This window comes from Pan troglodytes, chromosome 16 (assembly GCF_028858775.2).
Source record: "Pan troglodytes isolate AG18354 chromosome 16, NHGRI_mPanTro3-v2.0_pri, whole genome shotgun sequence".
Taxonomy (NCBI): domain Eukaryota; kingdom Metazoa; phylum Chordata; class Mammalia; order Primates; family Hominidae; genus Pan; species Pan troglodytes.
The window spans coordinates 27,216,110-27,239,287 of NC_072414.2; the positions used below are offsets into that span (position 1 = coordinate 27,216,110).

At 37.5% G+C, this 23,178-nt stretch overlaps 1 protein-coding gene and 2 pseudogenes across 4 annotated transcripts in view; 1 reads left to right on the plus strand and 2 right to left on the minus strand.

The window, feature by feature from the left end:
- The window catches only part of DPH6 (diphthamine biosynthesis 6), a 405,738-nt gene that overhangs the window by 135,214 nt on the left and 247,346 nt on the right, over positions 1-23,178 (minus strand). The gene's annotated exons all lie outside the window — the stretch shown is intronic.
- On the plus strand, positions 2,370-2,753 carry LOC107968583 (nuclear transport factor 2-like; annotated as a pseudogene).
- On the minus strand, positions 17,759-19,994 carry LOC100614561 (splicing factor 45-like; annotated as a pseudogene).

Here is a 23,178-nt window from a genome sequence, read left to right on the forward strand (position 1 = left end):
CTTCTGAGGGCTAGACAGTTTCTACTTTGATGTTCTGAAAGATAGCACAGCATCACAATAATACATTTCCTACTGTTGACTTAAACAACATTAGTAGGCTTCTTCAAATGATAACCAGAGAGTCTTAAGCAATAAATAATATTGGAGGTTAGGGTAAAGAAAAATCACTTGTAGCTCATGACTGGGATGAAAGTATCATGGAAGAGAAGTGATTTAAGCTAGAATTTATAAAATGGTTAGCCTTTTAAAAAGTAGAGAGAGAGAATATACTGATAACTGAGACAATAGCATAGAATTATTCATATTGTGCACATGCCAACAGTACACATCAGCCTTAATGATAATAATGCAAATGTGAAATTTGGATTACTCCATATTAGGTTTTCATAGCTACAGAGAACTATTTATCCATTTATCTTAAACATATTAAAGGTGCAAATTTCAAACTTAAATTTCTAGAAGCGTTACTAAAACCTAATGCATTATTAAGTAGGTAAGGTAAAACAAATTTTCTCTTTTATGTTCATTGAGGATGAAAATCTTATGAAGTCTCTCAATTTTATTCCTAGTTCTCATAACAAAGAATCAGTTTTCAAAAGTTCAAGTTTTCTCAGATATTACAGCAAGTGCATTAGCTCATCTAGATCTTTGTTGGACAGACAATTGACTTACTTTTCTACGCTTTCTACTGGTGAATGCTTCAAATATGATATATATATTTTTTGTGACTTTTAAAAATTATTATACTTTAAGTTCTAGGGTACATGTGCACAATGTGCAGGTTAGTTACATATGTATACATGTGCCATGCTGGTGTGCTGCACCCATTAACTCGTCATTTAGCATTAGGTATATCTCCTAATGCTATCTCTCCCCCCTCCCCCCACAAATATGATATTAAAATAGGCAAATAATTGTCTATCTGTCCTTTACTACCACTTCACATACAATTCTGAGTGAACTGTCCTGTAAAAATCAAAAGGTCATGTAAGTCTTGCTCCCTCAAGCAAACTCTTATTTTTAGGAGACCTCAAAGGCAAATTTTATGACTGCTTCCTTTTAAAACTATAAACATAATGAAACCATTCTAAAAATAATTATGGTATATCACCCAAATAGCTCACAAAATTAAAGACCCAAGAGAAACATTGCCTGAAAACTTTAAAACATTGTTATTTAAATACGTATTGACATATTTTGACCCAAAATAATTTTTTTAAATTGAGAAAACATATGCTAATAATAATTTTTTTTCATGAAGAAAATGACCAAAAGGAGACATGACTTTTGACCTAAGCAGGAGGCTGGAAGCCAGACAACTCATTTTCTTTTTTATAGCTTTTAACAAAGTCATGACTTCTTAAAATCCATTATTCCATCCAAAACATTGGTCTACTCTTCAGCTATCATCTCTTTTAGCAAGACATTCATGAATTCCCAGGCTGGGGAGAAAAAGGCTCCAGTCATACATTCATTCCTAAAATATTTATTGACTATCATGTATGAGTCAGGCAATGAATCTCTGAGGGCCAATACAGCTTAAGGAAGAATATGTTTGGAGTGACACATTCTAATAGAGATATCTACCGTAGATACCTCAGGTAGCCTACACTAGCCTTTCATTGTCCCCTGGTCAAGACATCTTCCCCTGCAACAAATTGTTTGATTTTTTTGTTTGTTTGCTTATTTTCACTTAAATCAATTCCTTGTATATTGTCTTCAGTTAGTAATAGAACAACTACAGCATTATTCTCACCAAGATGCTTCATAGAATTTAGACAACATAGTATTCAAGAATATAATATTATTCAACTCATTTTATCAGCTATTGCTTCTCCAAGCATATCCCCAACTCTTCCATTCTCTTTTTATATAAAACTAACTTTCTAGTTCGTTGTTTGTTTTTGCTACTCCTTCTACATGATTCAGCTTCTGCAAATAGTTTTTCTTTTTGTTTTTAAATGAGCCTGGATCTTGCTCTGTCACCCAGGCTGAAGTGCAGCAGTGCAATCATAGCTCACTACAGCCTGGAACTCCTGGGCCCAAGCAATCCTCCTGCCTCAGCCTCCCAAGCAGGTGGGACTACAGTTATGTGCTGCTACAACTGGCTAATTTTTTTATTTTTACTTTTCTGTAGAGACAAGGTCTCACTATGCTGCCCAGGCTGGTCTTGAACTCCTGGCCTCAAGCGATCCTCCCACCTTGGCCTCTCAAAGCACTGGGATTACAGGTGTGAGCCACCACACCCAGCAGTTTTCACAAATAGTTTTTGAAGAAGCTCAGTCTTGGCAGACTGTGCTGGGTTGTCATGCTGCCACTGCCACTGTGCCAACCCTTCAGATCTCAATGAGGCTGGGTGATGCTCCAGAATGGGAGACGAGCCAATCTGGGAGCAGATTGGATCCAGCTTCATTCAGCATTACTACCAGTTATTTCATAATGATAAAACCCAACTAGGTGCAATTTACATTGATGTGCCATGCCTTACGTGGGAAGGACAGCAGTTCCAGGGGAAAGCTGCCATTGTGGAGAAGTTGTCTAGTCATCCCTTCCAAAAAATCCAGCACAGCATCACAGCACAGGACCATCAGCCCATGCCAGCTGCATCATCAGCCTGGTTGTGGGCCAGCTTAAGGTGGATGAAGACCCCATCATGGGGTTCCACCATATAGATGTTCCTGTTGAAGAACATCAACAATACTTGGGTTTGCACCAATGACATGTTCAGGCTTGGCCTGCACATCTTGAGCTGATCTCCTGAATATCATCATCTTCTTCTTCTTCTTCTTCCTCTTCTTCCTTCTTCTTCTTCTTCCTTCTTCTTCTTCCTCTTCTTCCTTCTTCTTTCTTCTTCTTCCTTCTTCTTCTTCTCCTTCTTCTTCTCTTCTTCTTCTTCCTCTTCTTCTTCTTTTCCCTCCCCCTCCCCCTCTTCCTCTTCTTCTTCTTCTCTTCTTCTTCTTTCTTCCTCTTCCTCTTCTTTCTTCTTTCTTCCTCTTCCTCCTCCTCCTCTTCTCCTTCTTTCTTCCTCTTACTCTTCTTCTTCTTCCTCCTCCTCCTCCTCTTCTTCTTTTTCTTTCCTTTGAGTCAGAGTCTCACTCTGTCACCCAGGCTGAAGTGCAATTCCGGCTCACTGCAAACTCCATCTCCCAGGTTCAAGCAATTCTCCTGCCTCAGGTTCCCGAGCAGCTGGGACCACAGGCACCCACCACCATGCCCAGCTAACTTTTTGTATTTTTAGCAGAGATGGGGTTTCACCATATTGGCCAGGCTGGTCTCGAACTCCCGTCCTCGTGATCTGCCGCTTTGGCCTCCCAAAGTGCTGGGACCACAGGCATGAGCTACCACACCCGGCCCCTGAATAACTTCTTATATGGTTCTTCCCACTCCATCAAACCCAGGGAACGGTCCTCTAGAATCCTATCACCAACACCAAAATATTGTTCAACCTAAAGTAAAAACAATGGCCACCATTTCTAGCAAGAAAGATGGTTTACTTTTTTCATTGGGCACAGATAGTACACACACACACACACACACACACACACACACACGGAGTCTTAGACAACTTCTGAATGCCCTGGAAAATGACTTTCGACATCCAATATGTAAGATAAAAGCCATAACAATATAAATTGATGGTGGGGAGAAATGGTTCTCCAAAAATTACACTAGTGATTCTTCTGGGTCTCTTTATCTTTATCTTTGCTGTAGTAATTTGAGATGTTTTATTCTTTCATTAAGAATAAATTTTAAAATCCATTACTTTTAATCCAGTTCGGAGGGGCCAACAGGACAGAACACTATTTCTTTTCAGGACATAGTTCTTTTCTGGTAACAGGGAAGCTTTCCATTTCAAGTGTGATCTGATCATCTCCCACAGTCAAACTATTGACTTTTCTCTTTTGTCACCTATCCTCACTCATCAGCTGCCCCATACTTTCAGAAACTTTGAGAGCTTGATGACATCCCAACCTAATAAGCATACAATATAATCTTATCACATATTTTCAAATAATGTCTTTTCCATATAATATATACAACAAGAAACCCTTCCAAATCATCCATGAGGAATAAACTTAACATGTGTGTAGAGGAAATTAAGTGCTGCTTTTTTTCCCCCTAAGGTAAAATGTGTTATTTGGCTAAATTTTTATCCTGAAATAGTCCAAGGAGACGTGTCTACATTACGGACTAATAGATTGCAAAAATTTTCTGGACAATAAAAATGGTGATTTAAATATTAATGAAAAGAAAAAAGTGAGAGCACTTACTGTTTTATTTATTTACCTTATAACTTCAGAAATATTTTACAATATAAATTATATATATAATAAAAATTATTTTGTAACAGCCAGTAGACCTATATTTTGGGGGAGTGGTGAGCTTGGAAAAATGAATGAAAGAAGAAATACTTCCTTTCCCTACAGTCCTAGTAAAAGGACTTCAGGGGTTGCATGGCAAGTTTGAGCCAGAAACAAGTATGATGACTTTTGTATTAAAAAAAGCAAACCTATGACAGATATAAAAGGAAAATTCATGGGTGAAGTCTCCAAAATTTTTTTTTTTTTTTTTTTTTTGAGACAAGGCTTCATTCTGTCCTCCAGGCTGGAATGCAGTGGTGCAATCACAGCTCACTGCAGCCTTGAACTCCTGGGCTCAAGCAATCTTCCTGCCTCAGCCTTCCAAGTAGCTAGGACTATAGGTGCACACCATGCTCAGCTCATTTTTTCATTTTTTCTAGAGATGAGGTCTTGCTATGTTACGCAGGGTGGTCTCCAACTTCTGGGCTCAAGTGATCCTCCCACTTTCATCCCTCAAACTGTTAGGATTACAGGTGTGAGCCACCATGCCTGGCCTAAAATGTATATACATTGGGATGCATTCGAGATATCTCCCTGGTCGGGATAAAAAAAATTTTATCTAAAATAAGTATGTTTTATTCCTACCCTTTATTTCTTCCTATTTTCCAGTACCAATAACTTTTCAAAGAACTTACAGTAGTCATTTGATATGGTTTGGCTGTGTCCCCACCCAAATCTCATCTTGAATTGTTGCTCCCACAATTCCCACGTGTCGTGGGAGGGACCTAGTGGGAGGTAATTGAAACATGGGGGCGGGTCTTTCTCATGCTATTCCCATGATAGGGAATAAGTCTCACGAGATCTGATGGTTTTATAAAGAGGAGTTCCTTTGCACAAGCTCTCTCTCTTTGCCTGCTGCCATCCACATAAGATGTGACTTGCTCCTCCCTGCCTTCCGCCATGATTGTGAGGCCTCCCCAGTTATGTGTAACTGTAAGTAAATTACAGTTTCTTTCTTTTGTAAATTGCCCAGTCTTGAGTATGTCTTTATGAGCAGTGTGAAAATGGAATAACACACCATTTTTCTCTAAAGAAGTACTTTTCAAATTAAAATTTTCAATGAAAATTAAGTAATTACTTAATCTATTTCTTTTATATTTACAAATAAATAGTATCGAATTAAGTGGAAATTTGTTTAGCTAACATTCTTGTTTACTTGAGGAAGTTACCTGTATGTCCAGAAATATCTAGACTAGATTTCTCTGGCACATTCTTCCTGATGAGATTCTGGACTGACTCAATTATCATTTTATCTTTGAGGTTTTTTTTTTGTTTTTTTTTTTACCTGAGATCACTTGTTCACTATAAAGAATCCTAAAGAAATAACTCTGAAATGATAATAAGAGCTCATAGAGGCAGCTATTAAAGCTGGGGCAAAATGGAAAAATCATCCAAATGCTATTAATAATCTTTGAGGCAATGAACTTATTAAAGACAAGCTAGTGAAAGCAGAATGGAAAACAAATATAGTTTGCTTCATGAATTCACCTGTCCTGGGTAAAAAACATCACTTTATTGTCAAATAAAAATTTGAGTTTCATCACAGACTAGGTAGATTAAAAAACACAAACTACTAACACTTCCATTAACATGAGAATTGCCAGGTATTACAATACAGTAGCAGCAGTGAATTTTCCAGACAAACACCAAGAACTGGATCCAGTCCAGATGTGATGATAGCACATTAATAAGCTAATTCCTTTAGCTACCTCTTCATTTTCTGAGACTCATTCACAGAGTGGCAATGCCATTAACTCTGGATGAGGTGCTTTGCCCAGTGAATACCTCTTGATTAAATCATTGATTGGGCCTTCTCTGCTCACTTCACTCTCCATCCCTATGGGAAATAAACTCTTGCACAGCATCCTTCAAAGGACACAGAATAGGCAACATAAGCAGTAGGAGCATATAGTGACTAAATGAACAAATGACTGAATAAATAGTTCGTAAGACATTGAGAGTTAAACTAGCATTGCTAGGTTAGTGGACATTATCTAGAGTAAAAGAATTGTAAACTCTAAAGACAATAAAAATATTGATCTATCCAGTACATTACCCTGTTTATTCAATTTAGAAAACTTTGTCTGAAAAGGTAAATTTAAATCCTTAGTTTATTAAAATTTTTGGGAGGGGACTGGTGAGATGTATACTTATTTGAAAAAGTTTTTCTTTTTTAAATTATTTATCATAATTTTCTGCTAAGAGAACTAAGAGGTATTTTTGTTCTCCCCTGAAGATTATCTAAGAGTATTATGGCTTTGCTATTTAGGGGAAAATGCTAGAAAACTTCTGACCAAGGCAAATTATCTGTCACTGTAAGCACATTTCCTCTGAGGAAAGGAATTTCATGGGAGAAGCAACAGGTGCCTTTTCTTTTTTTGACGCAGTAGTATACAGCAAAAAGAAGACAATAGAAAAAAGTTGTTAAAATGTGACACAAGACTGAAGTCTACAATACCAACTCTTAATGAAATAAATATCGTACAGCATATCCACAATGCTGAAATTGGGCTGAAATGTTACAACTCAGTAAACAGGCTTTATTTAAAAAAATCTTTTTATGAGTCAAGAGATGATATATTAGAAAAATAATGTTCACAAAAAATCTAGTTTTTAACAACTGGCACCACAAAGCACTTATTATCTCTGATTAGTAAAACAGTTTGTTTGAAAGCAGTCAGTTTTGAAGATTACAGACAGGAGGGCAAGTTTAAAAACATATGAGGTTTATACAGAGGGCTATTATTTTACAAACAACAAATGATTTAAAATAGTCTGAACTAACATTATTTGCAGTCACTTTCATGTTACAGAACTCAATAAATAATGTTTTTTAAAAACTTCGCACAGTTCTTCTTGATCTACTTGTAATTGTAGGGCATTATTAGTTTCGTGTGTATCATGTTTCCAGATCTGAGTGTTGAAAGATTTATTCATGTTGAGCTGTGCCCCAGGGTAATTTTAGTTTTCATAAAACCTAATTCTACAATTATAACCATCTGAGAAAATGAATATTCTTCCTACGAACAGTGTAGTAAGAAGATACATTTTTATTATAAGCCTGATTTTCACAAGTGATTATTTTTTTCATTTTCCTTAAACTCCTCACTTAAATTTTTTTTTTCTTATTAGACCCTCAACCCACAAATGTTCAACTGTCATAAAAGATCAGTGTTACCGAACTGCCAGCACTAATCTTTTGTTTGAAATGTATAAAGACAAATAAAGGAGACATTGCAAAATGTCTTTGTGCAGTAGAAGCAGATATTGAAATGATAAGTAACATAACCTGTAAACACTAGCTATAATGTTCTTGGATAGAAGAAATTTCTAAATATCAAAGACAGTGGCATCACTGTCAGGTACTCCATAAATAAACCATGGACAATACCTGACACTGGACCTTTCATTCTTGCAATGCTATGCTGAATAAGCATGCTCCCCTTGCCTGTCTGAATTCTATATGCCCATTTCCAGAAATGCTGCTGCAGATAAGTTACAGTGTCATGTTCATTTTGTCAACTACATACTGATTATCCTTTCCTATCTGTAGTTTGGGAACATTATCAAGGTCAGATGCAAATTCTCAGAAAACCTTCCCTAATGTAGCTATATTTCATAATTTCTATAAGGGGCTTTCATAAATAAACTTTGCAGAAACACACACGTATTTTCCAAGATTTTACCTTTAGGAAAAAGGAAAGGTTTACCAGTAAGATTTTACTTTTAGGGAAGATTTTACTTTTAGGAAAAAGGAAAGACTTACCAGTAAGGTTTTGGAAATTTAAAACCAAAAGGAGAATAAGTCTAGTCATTCATTGTATGTATTTTCATTTAATCACTAAAAATGTGATATTTGAGGATGACATATCTAATTTTTTTTGAGGCACGTTTACAATGACCCTACTTTCTCTACCTTCCTAACCGCTTCCTATTTATTTTATTTTGACAAATTACTTATGAAGCATTTGCAACTGATGCACATATCACAAAATTATTTCTGCCAAGCTTCCTCTGTGACCTGCCCGTGGGACATGACATGCTCCAAGATGCATCGCTCTATCAACCCGCATTTTTCCAGGACAATGCAAATTATGACAAATCCCATCATCCTGCATTATGTGCTTCATGCTAATCTCACTAATTCTAAAGAATCAGGAGAGCTTGTTGTTCTGCTGAAGGGCATACTGTCTGATTGAATGATAGGAAAACATTTGCCATCCCCTTCTCACAATCCCAGCTGTGGCCACCACTGCCCCACTTCTGCCAGGCAACCGCTCTTGCTGTGTAACTTCCATATCAGAATTAGCTTTACATCAGCTGAGCTTTTTAACAGGAAACTACACATCACCAAAAAAGATAGTTCTAAAGTCCAGAAAATAAAAGGCTTTTGGGGGTAAAATGAAAAGAGGAACTTGTATTTTTACCGACTGTTGGATACCTGTATTCATTTCTACTTATTTTAAATGAAGATTAAAATCAAACTTATCATTTCTATGATAAAAGCCAGATGGTTTCTAGACTTAGAAGTTTCTGGCTGCTGGATCACTACAAATGAGATGGCTCTTAAAACAGCTAACCTTAAGGACAATTCCTCTGGGCTTCAGAAGGTGGCAGTATTACTACATGAAACAAGCTTAAGGTTTCCGTGCTATTCCATGGCCACATTGCTGAAATAAACATGTTTAATTCCCAAAGAAACATATATTTTATCCCCTGGCATAATTTACTTATAACATTAAAACTCAAACATGGAGCAATTTGTAGCAATAACCATGATTATGCTGTTAGTGGCCCAAATGTCACCGTCTAGATTAGGCTAAATGATACCTAGCACCGAAGAGCTTCTGTGATTTATTTTTTATGATCATGGGTAGAACTTGCATGCTTAAAAGGCTCACCAGAAAACTGCCTTCAATAAATAAAAAAGGATGAAAAGATTGAAAGAATCTCATATTATTGTTCAGAGATGTGATTGTAAAAAATTGTCATAGGAATGAGGCAAATTTTAAATCTCAGAGACATTTTCAGAAAAAGAGGTAAATATCTTGAGCATTTCTAATGTTATGTTTTAGATTCTAAACTATTTTGATGAAAGCAAATAACTCATCTTATAAATTAAAATGTATCTAAACTGTTTTGTCCTTTATGAATGTTTCCTGAAATGTCAGAACAAAATAAAGGTTTTAAATACATGTAATGCACTAAAATTGATTATTTTAGCTACTTTTAGAAAATGTAGTAAATATAAATCTGCTGATAAATGTTAAGACTAAAATACCCTATTCAAACCTTCAATAATTTACTTTTGGGAGTTCTGGTCTAATGCGTACTTCTACCTGGAAACTATATTGTAGGCTCTTTTGGCCATTATCATACATTAAATTGAAATTGTTATGCATACTCAAAATAAAAGTAAACCACACTAAAGTTGAAAAGAAATGTAAGCCATATTAACTAAAGTTGGAAAGGTTTTGCAATGAACACACATTTTACCACTTACTAAAACAAGGGCAAATTTAAGTCAGCATTTACATCTGTGCCTTAATGGAATGTTGCATAATTGGTTTAATGTTTTAGTGAGTCCTTAGATGAGCTTAGTATGTACACAGCACAAATCAACATTAAGGTATTACAAAGAAGAGACAGGAAGATCTTTAGCTTTCTACTTTACTTCCAGCGAGACCCAATCCCCTCAGAGGAATATGACGATGTGAACATCATTTCTGCAAAGGCACTGGGCACACCCTGCACATGCTGTAGCTTGTTGACATGAACCAGGGCAGGCAGACACCAATAATACATGAAGTGTGGTTCAGAGGCAATTAGGATCAGTTGTCAAGGCCAGGCCATTAATGAAAGAACATGTCAGAGGAGCTGGAGACTTCAATGGTTGAGGGCAAGAAGGCGATTTAGTGTGACAGTTCGAGTCCTTCCAATGTCCTCAGTGGTACATGCTAATACCAGCCTTAACAACCTTTTGTGGCAGTGTATAATGTGACTAACATGGACTTTGATTCAGCAAAATGACTGCTGCCACTGTTAGTCTGTCTCATTTCGAACAACAGTAAAAGCATTGCTACAAATAATTACCCACTTCCGTCCCCCTTTCTGCCACTTAAAGCATCCGCCCTTTGTGCATGCCATAGTTGTTTGTTGCCAGAAGGTTAGGATGTTTATCACTTTTGGTTTGTGTGATACTTTTTTTTTTTGTCAGCACATAAAATCCCAAGTAACTAATTATAATATATTTTAGAAGGCAAAATAATTAATTAAAACTATCACATTCTCGTGTAGTTATTAACAATTTCCAACACAAGTAAAATATGTCTAAAAGAAACAATATCCACCATGTAACTTACAGACAATAAGTGAAGTTGCTTACCTAGGCTCCAAAACCATTAGCCAAAAACTAACCTAACATTCAAAGAAGTGAATACAGGAGCATTACAGAAAAATCACCCACTGCCATTTTTTGTTAAGTTTCACAATTTGACAGTGATTTAAAATAAAAACCTACATGCCTACAAGCTGAAAATCAACAATAAGTAGGAAAAATATATTAAACATTGGTTAGTAATCCAGGTAAGTTACACCAAGGGATGGCTAATGGTTTTGGAGCCTAGGTAAGCAACTTCCTTTATTGTCTGTGAGTAACTTACATGGTGGACATTGTTTCTTTTAGACACATTTGACTTACGTTGGGAATCCTTAGAAACTACATGAGAATGGGATAGGTTAAATTATTTATTTTACCTTCTAAAATCTATTATAATAAATTACTTGGGATTATACATGCTGACAAAAAATAAGCATCACATAAACCAAAAGTGACAAACATCCTAACCTACAGATTTTTATGTTATGACAAAACTCCACAGCATCACACTCTTGTCTTTATGGACGCCTGTTATTTGTTAATTTTTGGCTCTTCTTTCATATTTTATGCTCATTTGGATAAGATATTCTTATGAAGATGAAAATTAAGTCAGAAGAAAAATGGCTTAAATTTTCTTATAATCTCTTAATGTTCTCACCTCCTCCCAATTTTCCAGGATTTACTTCCAGCATCTCAGCTACAAAAGATGATGTGATATCTTAGGCTTAAGGTGATAGCTCAGCCTTGTCTGCCTATGAATGACTAGACAGATATGAAGAAGGGTATGTGGATAGAGATTAATGGAAATTATATTGTCAGGTAGGCACTTTCTTGAGAGATATATATTTTTTTCTGGGTCTTATTTTTCTTCTTTTCTGAGATAGTCCTCACTTTATTTCCTATTTCATACACCACTGTTCTCTTCTTTTGCTATTTTGTTCAGTTCTCTTTGCTCACTTAGTTTTTTTCTGACCTTAGTCACTGCCACTCTACTCCTCTAATACTGAATTCATTTCCAGTCTTCTTGCTTCCTCATATAAATGCTTTTTCCTCCTTTCTCAGGAGAGCTTTCAAAACTGAGCCCTAAAAGGAGAAGTAGTGTAAAAAAATTATCAATACAAATATCTAAATGTTTATGTAATCTCAAAAAGCATTCTCATAAATCATTTATTTTTTGATGAAAATTTGGGAAAAAATTGCCATGCTAAAAATGTATTCTTTATAGTTGTATCCAAAGTAAACACGCTCCAGACACCTGATAGTGTTATTAACTTATTGTTACATTAACCACATACCACAAATGTAAACTGTCTACCTGGTCCTAACCAATAATAAATATATCTCATTCTAAAGAGAGATTCAGTAGATCAATGATCTACTCTTGGTTACTCTGCAAGATATCTAGCTTAATATTAGCCCTCCAAATCTGGGTCTGCCATGAGACTGATACTTCTGTACCTTGATATGAGAATATTTGATATCATTTTCCCTGCTAAATGTTCAGGACTAATATGATAACAGAATTTGTTCAACTGGTGACTGGGATAAGTCTTCATTATTTTTTTCGGCTGCTGGCCTTCACGACATGGAAGTAGGACTACAGAGCTAAAAGTCAATACTGCAAAGTTAGTGATGATTTTACCCACTGGTAGGATCAGGATTTTAGAAAGTGCCAAAATGAAAATAATTTTATATTTATTCATTTGAACAACAGAAAATGCATATTTTTAAAAAAGAAATGCTGGGAAACTTGCTACTTTTTAGAAAATGTACTTTTTTTTAAAAGTGAACAACTTTTTTGAGATGGCTTTTGAAACTCAGTTCAGTTTCTCACCCTTTGCCTGAAAATCTGGCATTTCTCATCTGTCGTAATATGTTTACTTTGAATATAACATTTTAAAGGTATTATTTTGCCTCCTAAAAACTTACTCCTAGGTTTGTTTTCCTTTACAAGCATAATTATATTTAGTTTCTTCAATTATTATCTCATATTTTAATAATATGCTGCCATTTGGGTACAGCTATAACCATAATAATGAACATAAGGTTCAAAGATCACTAGATATATAGATGGCATGAACCATTAGCAAGAAATATTCTACAGCATAGAGAGCACACATTTTAAAAACTCTGAAATTCACTATAGAATTTGCTATTCTGACTAAGGCAGCTTTCTGTGTAATTAACATAAATCTCTTTATAAAACATGCTAGTTTTAATAACAAATAGGGACTTTTTCCAGGAAAAATAAAGAATAGAGCACAAATAAAATTGTAATATGAATAATTTAGTTATCTCTTTCTCATATCTCATAATGACATTGTGCAGCTATAATGGACCTAAACCGGAACTATTTTCTTTAAAAAAATAGGCTTATCTCCTTTTCCTGTATGCCATTGAAATTCATATCATCACTTCCACACAAAAACACATAATTAATCCTAATTGTTTCCAACACTCTGAGCAGGAGAAGTGGAGTCTGTGGTTTCTCCTTTTATGTGTGTTGAGTCTTTCTGGCCACAAGGGCACCATTTAGTAAATTACTTCCTCCAAAACGCTGACCAGTGCCCTCTTGGCCTGAAAGAGTTAGTGTAGTTGCAAGAGGTGAGTCACTGAATTCCTTTGTGACAGAAAGATGAAACTCAGTGATTGCTCAGGGGTGTCCTATTCTGCTACTGAATGATGATCTAGCAAGGGGGAAAAATTGCTTCTGAAATGCAGGTCTTCATAAGACAAAGGAAGAGGATGCACTGTAAACGCACAGAGGTGGTGGATGTGAAAGGAATGTAATGGTGTCCCTGACTGGTGCAGAATTAAAATGGAAACAGAATGAAATCTTCCCTAGTGGTGATTCTTCAACTTTGTTAGGACTTTTGTCCAAGATTAGCTAATTCTGCATCATTGTCTTATTTATCTTGGGTGACACTTGTTAGCATAAGGGGCACAGTTACCATAAAACCATTGGCAATCCAGCCTCTAGCCTCTAAGTCCTACTCAGTAGGGAGAGAGCTTCACATCTCAGCCAGTCCAGTTGTTTGCTCCAACTTTGACTAACTCAGCCCTTTCTCAGTGAACTGGCTTTGGCACGGCCACACTCCTCAAAGTGCCCTAGTTCCTGAATTGACTCCGTATATAGCCAGTTGTTTCCCTGCTTCGAAAATGCTGTAATGCCACTCCTATCCCCCTTTCCTCCTACTCCATCCCCAACCCAAATGCCCCTCTTGTTTCCTGAATCTATCCTACTCCCTCAGTCCTTGAAGAACTATAACAATTGTTTCCTTAGTTAGGACTAGATTCTTGAGGGAGCTGCCTTTGAAGCTGCCTTAGACTTGCTGTTCCCCTAAATTTCCATCTCATATCCCTCTGGCGATTACTGTTGCTATTAATATAGTCTTTAAATAGTTCTTTGCTTTCAGACAGTAGGTTTGTAGTATTGTCCTTTCAAGATCAGTTGGGTCATGTCCATGAGGATTGAGCTGTAGACACTACTAGTTGAACAAGAAATCCTCCTTGCAACTTCAACTTCAACAGTACCTCCTGTTGGTTCTCTTTAGTCTCCTTTGCCGTTTTTTTTGTCTTCAATGTCTGCTAACTCTGATTGTATTAATTCATTAAATTTATCTTTGTGTGCACCTATTACACACTATATACTGTGCTTGAGATACAACAGTGAACCAAAACAGGTATAGTCCCTTTTACACAGAGCCTAGTCTAGCAAAGGAGTCAAACTTAATAAAACAATCCCACAGATAGATATAAAACTGCAGCTGTGACATATGAGATAAAGGTGAGGTGCAAAGAGCTATAAGAACTGGATCAGGGAGGCCACTGGAGTGAGGGAAGGTTTTCCTAAAGCTATGAGACTTGTACAGAAATCAAAGAGAAGACAAACAGCTAGTTAGTCGGGAACAGGATGAGATATGTGCAAAGGTCCTGTTGCATGGTGAGTTCACGGGGCTCAGTGACATTGCCTTTCCTCACAGTCCCAATCCTCCCTCCTAGTGCCATGTCAGCATTCAGAGTTGAGGGGCAGTTGCTGGAACTACCCTGCTCACAGGGAGGCTGCTTTTCCTTAACTAACACACCACGATCTCACCTCTACGAACTAGCTAAGAAACCAAGCCTGTGAAGAAGGCTAATATGGGCCACTACCCACTTTTCATTGTGTTACCATCAAAACTAACCAGGCCCACATTTAATTTCAGTCCAAGCCTCCCAAGTCATTTTCATTAAACCCATCTGCTACCCATCTCTGACCTCCCAAAGCCTTTCCTTGGACCCTATGGAAATCAGAATCTCTCAGTAACAAAATCCCCCCAAGTCCACAGTGATTTCTGTTGACTTTTTCTTCACCTTTTTGCTCACAGTGAAGACAGGACTCTAAGTCTGCATCTTTTCCTGAGTACTTCAAAATGAAAGTTGCTTTATCTTTCCCACCCACATTCTAGGACCTGGAGGTAATGTGTCTTCTCTAGCTCTTTAAAATCTCCAGTCTCTTAGAAGCACAAACCACTACCAGACTACACCACCACTTTCATTGTCTTCCTCCATGCCATTACTCCTGTCATCATCCTTGATGGCTTCCACATCTAGGTAGATAATCCATCTGACACTGTGGACTCTCAGGTGTCTGAATTCTACAATACCAACAATCCTTTCCTCCACCCCACACCAATCACTCATTCCCATGGTCACAAGAGCTGTTTTCAGAATGCAAAGTCTGATCCATTAGTAATCATAAAAATCAATTTAATGAGTTATAACCCGTTTTTTTCCTTTTAAGTAACATAGAATAGATTTTAAAATATCAGACTTTATTGAATGAAGTCAGGTAAATATTGTTTCATAATTTTTTCAATTACATATTATGTATGCATTGTGCATATTGAGTTGCCTTGAACATCATATTACTTACTATGTCTATTTTATTTTATTTTATTTTATTTTTGAGATAGAGTCTTGCTCTATCTCAAAAATAAAGCACTCCAGGCAGGCTGGAGTGCAGTGGCGCGATCTCTGCTCACTGCAAACTCTGCCTCCCGGGTTCACGCCATTCTCTTGCCTCAGCCTCCCAAGTAGCTGGGACTATAGGCGCCCGCTACCATGTCCGGCTAATTTTTTGTATTTTTAGTAGAGATGGGGTTTCACCGTGTTAGCCAGGATGGTCTCGATCCCCTGACCTCTTGATCCACCTGCCTTGGCCTCCCAAAGTGCCAGGATTACAGGTGTGAGCCACCACGCCTGGCCTTACTATGTCCATTTTAAAAAGTTTTCGAAACACTGGTTGGCCTTGTCATCACCAATAACCACATTACTTCTAAAATTTTGATTTTTAAGTGCAGATTTGCTAACTACCATCTTCTAATTTTAAAGCCTACTTATTCTAGCTCCCTTCATCTAAAATTTTTATATCTCTTTCAGACCTCCAATTTATTGACCCTGCCACTTTTTACTATACCACTCTCACTCCCAATATGCTCACGTCCTTCTTTATCTGGCTCAGATTCTAGGCTCTATCACTTTAATCATACACATAATTCCTTTGCTCCTTGCTACTCTATCGTATTTTCTTGTCAAAATCTCCAAAGCTACACCCAACTCTCCAGCTACTTTGTGCCACTATTCAAGCTCCTGAATGTTACTAGAGAAAAACACATAACTGGAGACAGATTTCACATTACATTTATGATGATAAATTTCAAGCAGGTATTTAATGCTGCCCAATCTTACTATATTTTCCTAGTACTTTAACTTTCTCTTTCTCCTGACAACCATTTTTTATCTCATATTCTCTAACCTGATGGCCTGGCTTCTTATTCCACATTCCCAATACCAAGTCCATAGCCTGATGAGCCCATATGCTGCACCTTCCCTAGGATCACAATAGAATTATCCCTGCTCCTATCTAAGACTAATCACTCCACTTCAAGTTCCAACCTATTTTGCCAACACACAGATTTAGATTCTGGAATTATGATTTCACTGTCCCATGTCTTCAGTTTTATCCTTTTTCATGAATTATACCCATTAACATAAAAAAAGTGCTATAATGACTCCAAACTTGAAACCAGTATTTTTTAGCCCCTTGTCCTCAACTTTCTGTCAACTGCCTTTTTTCTGTTCCCCTTTACAGCAAAGCCCCTTGAAAGTGAAATCTATATCCACTCTTTTCCCTCCCTCAGTTTTTTTTTTTTTTTTAAACCTATTAGGTTTTCATCTCCACTGATCTGTTGAATCTGGTCTTGTCTAAGTTCTCAACAATTTTCATTTTGACAAATCCTGAGGCCAGTTCCTGTCCTTTTCTTATTGTATTCAGAGCACCATTTGTCCCTTGACCTAATTCTTTATTTTTTTCCCCCAGTCTCTCATTTCTTCTTCTGAGAGACCACATTTTTTTTTGGTAAGGAGATTGCCTGATCTTATTAAAAGTGCTATAGGACTTGATCTCTCTCCTCTTCACTTCTCTATCTTTTCTCTATAGGTGACTTTACTCAGTTCCTAGACTTTAATCTCTATCTATATGCTGTGATTTTTCCATTTTATATCTATAGCTCTGACTTTGAGTTCTAGATTCACAATCATCTACCTGCTTGATACAGCCACTTAGTGGTCTACTAGATACAGTCAATTTAACCTGCTCCAGCCACCCCTGTCAAAAAAACTTTATTTCTCTCCACTAACAAACCCTCTCCTTCCCTACACTTCTCCATCTCAATTTATAAGACTACCATTTATTTGGTGGCCAAGGCAAAAACCTAGGTTTCATCCTAATTTCTACCCTTCCATCACCAATCATCAGCAACCTCTGTTAACTCTACCTCCAGATTATGTGCCAAATCCACTGCTCTTTATCTCTTATTATTGCCTCCCATCTCTCCAATCTTATCTCTAACATTTTCTTTTTGTTTTTTTTGTAAACGGATTTTTATACTATATTAAACAGCCACAAAATAAAAAAGGGATCAACCAACATATATCTTAGAAGTCCCTCCAAGAGTCTCAGTATGCAACAGTCATGGAGGCTGTGACCTTTTTCCTTCTTTTCTCGGCCTGCAGTTCATTTAAGGATCACCGGAGATGACTTGTGCTCTAGTTCTTAAAATCAAACTTGTTCTGCCAAATCCAAGACACTGAATTTTTCCAAATTGTAGAAACATGCATTTGCCACCTGTCCACCAAAATACCTCCCATTCGAGTCAATAACCGCTTGAATTGCTGATTTAACTCTCTCAAATTCTAAAAATATCCGTACTGCTTCATCATCGGGGCACCAGAATTTCAAACAACACACTTTTCCCAACTTTGAGATATTTTTCACGTTCTTCCTTGGTTTTAACTTCCAAGTCTTCATCCACCTTTCCCGCACCAACCATGTTCCTTAGTAGGACCACTTTATTAGGACACTTAAGTATTTCAGTCAGTGGATTTGAATCTGACTTCTTGGATGCATCTTTCTCCGTGGCGTCACCCACGATGATCTTGCCACCAAGCTTGCTGGTCTTCTCCACCGAAAAGGCGGTGCTCAGCCCCTGCTCGTGCTTCCCCAGACCCTGGCCCTCCCGGAAGCCGTACTTCTGTATGATCTTGTGCGCCACCGTGCCCCCCAAGTTAGCGAGGAAGGAGTTGCGCTGGGCCGGGTTGGAGATCTCGGTCTGTCTTGTTCCTCGTACACTGGGGGAGGAATGGCAGTTTTGGAAGACTGTGATCGAGGTCTTGAGTCCTCTTCATAAGGAAAATCTCGGGGCAACTGTCTTTTACTGCCAGAGAAGTGGGTGAGGCAATAGCAGCTCCGCCCATACTTGTTTTCCTCTTCTCTCGCTCCTAATCTTCATCTTCATCAGAATCCGGATCTGATCTCCTTGAAAACTCACGTGCATCATGTCTGTATTTATGCCTTTCTTCTCTTTCTTCTATTTCCTTCTGTCTTTCCAGCTCCCGCTGTCTTTGTCCTTCCTCTCTGGCGTTTCACTACTTTCTTACAATCGTTAGGAAACATAGGATCACATTCGTCAGCTAAGGGAATCAGAACTTCCCCTGCAGAAAACCCACTGGGAACAGGATCCTTCAGCCCAGCTGGCACATGCGGTCGTGTGTCCACAATTTGCCCGGTCATCTGAGGAGCCACCTCGTTGTAGGTCAATGACTGGGGCAAGAACCGTACCTTGTTTCGTCCTTTGGCTCTTTGCCTGAGTGAGAGCTGCCTTCTTCACCTGAAGCTGAGACTGTAGAAGTTTGAAGTTTTTGGACCAGCCTTCTGTTTTTGAGTCACTGGTTTCCTCTGATCGTACAGGGGCATCTTTTCTTCAGTTTAATGCCGGCCCGCCCGCCGACTCTGCCCATGGGCCGCGGTGGCGGCAGCGCGGAGCCGGGGAGGCAGGAGCCAACGGCGGCACCACCCTCCGCTGAGTCCGCGGGGCGCTGGGCGGCGCGGGGTCAGGTAGCGCGGGCTGCTGGGAGAGCGCGCCCCATCTCCAACATGTTCTTTCTCACTCACTATGTTTCCCCAATCCTAACTCCTTCCTGCCTCTCCCCAGCTGTTCACATAGATACACCTTAGGGAAAGACTTCCCTGACTCCCTAATCTAAAAATGGATCTCGCCTCAATTATTCTCTATCACTAAGTCTCGACTTATTTTCCTCATAGTATTTAGCAGAATCTGAAATTATTCTTTTTTGTGTGTGCTTGGTATCTGCTTCTCCAATAAAATATAAACTCTATCAGGCCAGGGCTGCATGTTCAGCTCCTAGAATATAGTTCTAGGGCTCAACACAATCAAACATGCACTTATCAAAATATCACCCTGGCTGGATAGCCGATTTAACACGCGGAGACCAGTGAGGAAGTTGCTAGGGCAGTTTGGATGAGTGACGATGGGCGCTTGTACTAGGACTGTGAGCACAGAAGTGGTGAGAAGTGAATGGATTTCACAAACATTTGGGAAGAAAATCATTTGTTTTAGGCCACCCATGCAGGGGCAACAGCAAATGAGAACAAGCTTGGCATGCTGAATGAACAAAAATGGAAGATGGAGCACAGTGAAAAATGAAAAAATGGTAGGAGATGGGGCAGACAAGGGTATAATCATGTAGTACTCATAGGCCACAGTGAGAAGCTCGGGTTTTGTTTTAAATGTAACGGAAGCTATTGAATTGTGTCATCAGACTTACATTCTTAAAAGATCATTTTGAGTACTACATTGAGAATAAATCATGGAGGAGGCAGCCAGAGTAGAAGCAGGCAGAGCAGGTAACATGGCAATTGTAAAACCGTAGAGAAGAATGAAGGTAGCTCGGGTTATGATTGTAAGAATGGAGATGAAAAGCAGCAGGTAGATTCTGAATCGTTCCGGGACTAAAGTGGCAGCATTTGTTTATGGATGTAATGGACAAAAGAGAACATGAAAAATGCCTATGTTTTTGGCTTGAGCAACTGGGTGAGTATTTATGCTGTTTCCTGACGTGGGAAAAGACAAATGGGAGAGAAGTGGGAATTAAGTCAAGTTAATAAACTATTACGTTGGGTATTATCTTTCACCCTATATGGTAAGTCTGGATATTTTCCACATAATTTTGTTGACTGTTTCCATAAGTTATGTACCAAGGACAGGGAGTTTCAAATATTCTTTGCAACATTTGAGAACTAAAGAATCCCCCTTGGTCATGATCTTCTGTGCCCCTGTAAGTTTACAGGTACACATGGCATCATCATTATGATGAGTCCTGTACTTCACCCCACTACATTACCTGTTTTATAGAGTGCCACTAGGACAATTCAGTAATGTATTCTATCACCATCTATCAAGGCATGAGAAAAATCATCTTCTTTTCAAGTATTAGAATTGAATGATCACACTTGAGTTATCTGAGATTATTTCTTGATCTGAGCAACAAGAAAATGGTCTCATTTCCAAGTTAAAAAAAGGAATTATATGAATCAAGAACCAAAGACCTTTCTCAACACTAAATCACACTAATTATTTTACATAGTACTATGTAGGTTTTGAGAAATTTAAAACCGTATGTGTTACTCAAACATTTCTTCCAATATTTACTTGATCACATATTTTAATAGGTAACCATGACTTTGTCATCCAAGCCAGGACACTTATGAAAGTGAAAGGAGGAGCTATTGATAATTACAGGAAAACACCAGGACTGTGCAGACATACTGAGCTCTAAGGTCACTCTGTTTATAACATGATGCCTTAAGAATGAAAGCTCAGACAATATCTGGCTTTATTTAGCTAAGTCAGGTGGTAAAATACGAAGAATAACATGAAAGAAAAATTAGGAATTCTGCATCTTGCTCAGTGACTTTTCTCCTCTTTGCTTTTCATTTAGTTGATTTAAATACATAATTACCGAATAAGTTTTTGAAAAGTCAGTTTATTCAATTAAATTTGTGGTACAAATCCAAATTAAGATTCTTATTTCATTATATTAGGTCTTATATTAGGGCTTAAGAAATCTAAAGAGGATGCTATAGACATATCATCTATACATTAAAAGAAAAATTAAAATAACTTCAAAAACTAGAATAAAAAAATTAGGCCGGGCGTGGTGGCTCATGCCTCTGTAATCCCAGCACTTTGGGAGGCCAAGGTGGGTGAATCACTTGAGGTCAGGAGTTTGAGACCAGCCTGGCTAACATGGTAAAACCCCATCTCTACCAAAAATATAAAAAATTAGCTGGGTGTGGTGGCATGTGCCTGTAATCCCAGCCACTTGGGAGGCTGAGGCAGGATAACTGCTTGAGCCTGGGAGGCGGAGGTTGCAGTGAGCTGAGATAGTGCCACTGCACTCGAGCCTGGGCGGCAGAGTGAGACTCCATCTCAAAATAATAATAATAATAATTAAAAAGATTTAAAAACCAAATTCCAACATTTATTGTAGTCAACACATAAAATACATATATAGGTTTGGTAAAAATATATGCATACAAAGGAAATATTTATATATAGAATAAAACCATCATATCTAGAACTAAGACAAATCAAACTGAATACCAAATCTTTGGTAACAAAAGGGAAAAGGTTTCCACTAATGTAAATATATACTTGGGGACATTTATTTTCTCATTTCAGTTATCATTTTCAAACTATGCTATATTTTCTGTATAACCCATTTTTCATCTGCCCAATTACTAGCAATCTCTTTTCTACTATCAAAAATGATCATTTGTTTCTTTATTGTAGTAGATAAAACATGCTTTCATTGTTTCAGCTCACAAGCTGTGCAGATCCTACCCACTGTTCTTGCCTCCAGCACTTCACATTATTGGTGTATTATTTCATGCATGCCCTACTCTTTTATCAATTGCTTTTGAAGTAATGTTAATAGACTAGAAAATTGAGACATTTATGAAGTATAGGCAGTGTTTATGAAAAAATCCATAAAATATGACACAGGCAAGACAAGATAAAAGCAGCATTTTAATAGATTATGGCAAAGAGATCCTGTCAGAGTTGACAACTGACTCCTTCGAGATCACTAATTTTTATGGGATTAATTCTGTGGTATAAAAAATGAAGTTAAATGTCCTAATTAATCTGTAAATAGCACACCCACAATTAAACCTTGTGGCCCCTTCTTGGATTGGGGCTGCAGTGATTTTTGAAAGTAATTATCTCAAATTCACAATGAAGACGATTTTTCTTTTTTTTTTTCTCATGGCATTTCAGCTAAATATCCACCTGAATTCAAACTTGAATAGGGTCTTCTTATATACAAATCAGTTTGCAGATTTGTGTGGAAACATATTGATTAGATTTGTAAGCTATATGCTTATAATGGTTTCTATATTAAAAAATAAAATTTGGAGAAATGGTGCAGAAAGGAAGTGGTCAAGAAAAACCAGAGTTTCTCCACATTGGGGCAACTCTTCTTTGTTCTACAATTTAAGAACCCCAAAGGGTTGAGTTTCCTTCTCTTACACAGGTGATAATGTGGTGGTGCATTGTCTCTTACACAGCAGTTAGAAAGTACATTACATTGGAGTTAGAAAATAAAGCACTCCCTGACTTTTCCATCATGATGCTGTGGCAGGGTGCTCCAGAAATATTAGTTCCATTCCTCTTCCTTCCTTCCATCTTTAATATTTGAACTTAATAATACTGTCTATAAAGGTGCGATGTTATCTATATGTAGTCAGATGAAAGTAATACAATTTATTAAATATAAAATATTTTAAAATATTTTTATAATAGCGCTAATAAGAAGGCATACTAGTCTTTATGATTCACATTCATTATTTAATTTCTTACCAATAGACGTTCCAATGACAAATATTACTGCTACTGCCTTGTTAGTAATAAGGAAACCAAGATTCAAAGGTTTCCTTAAACCTTTAAAGAAATTACTCAAATTATATATATATGAGGTAATAGAACAGATTCTTGAAGCTAGATCTCCTGATTCCAAATCCTATGCATTTTTCAG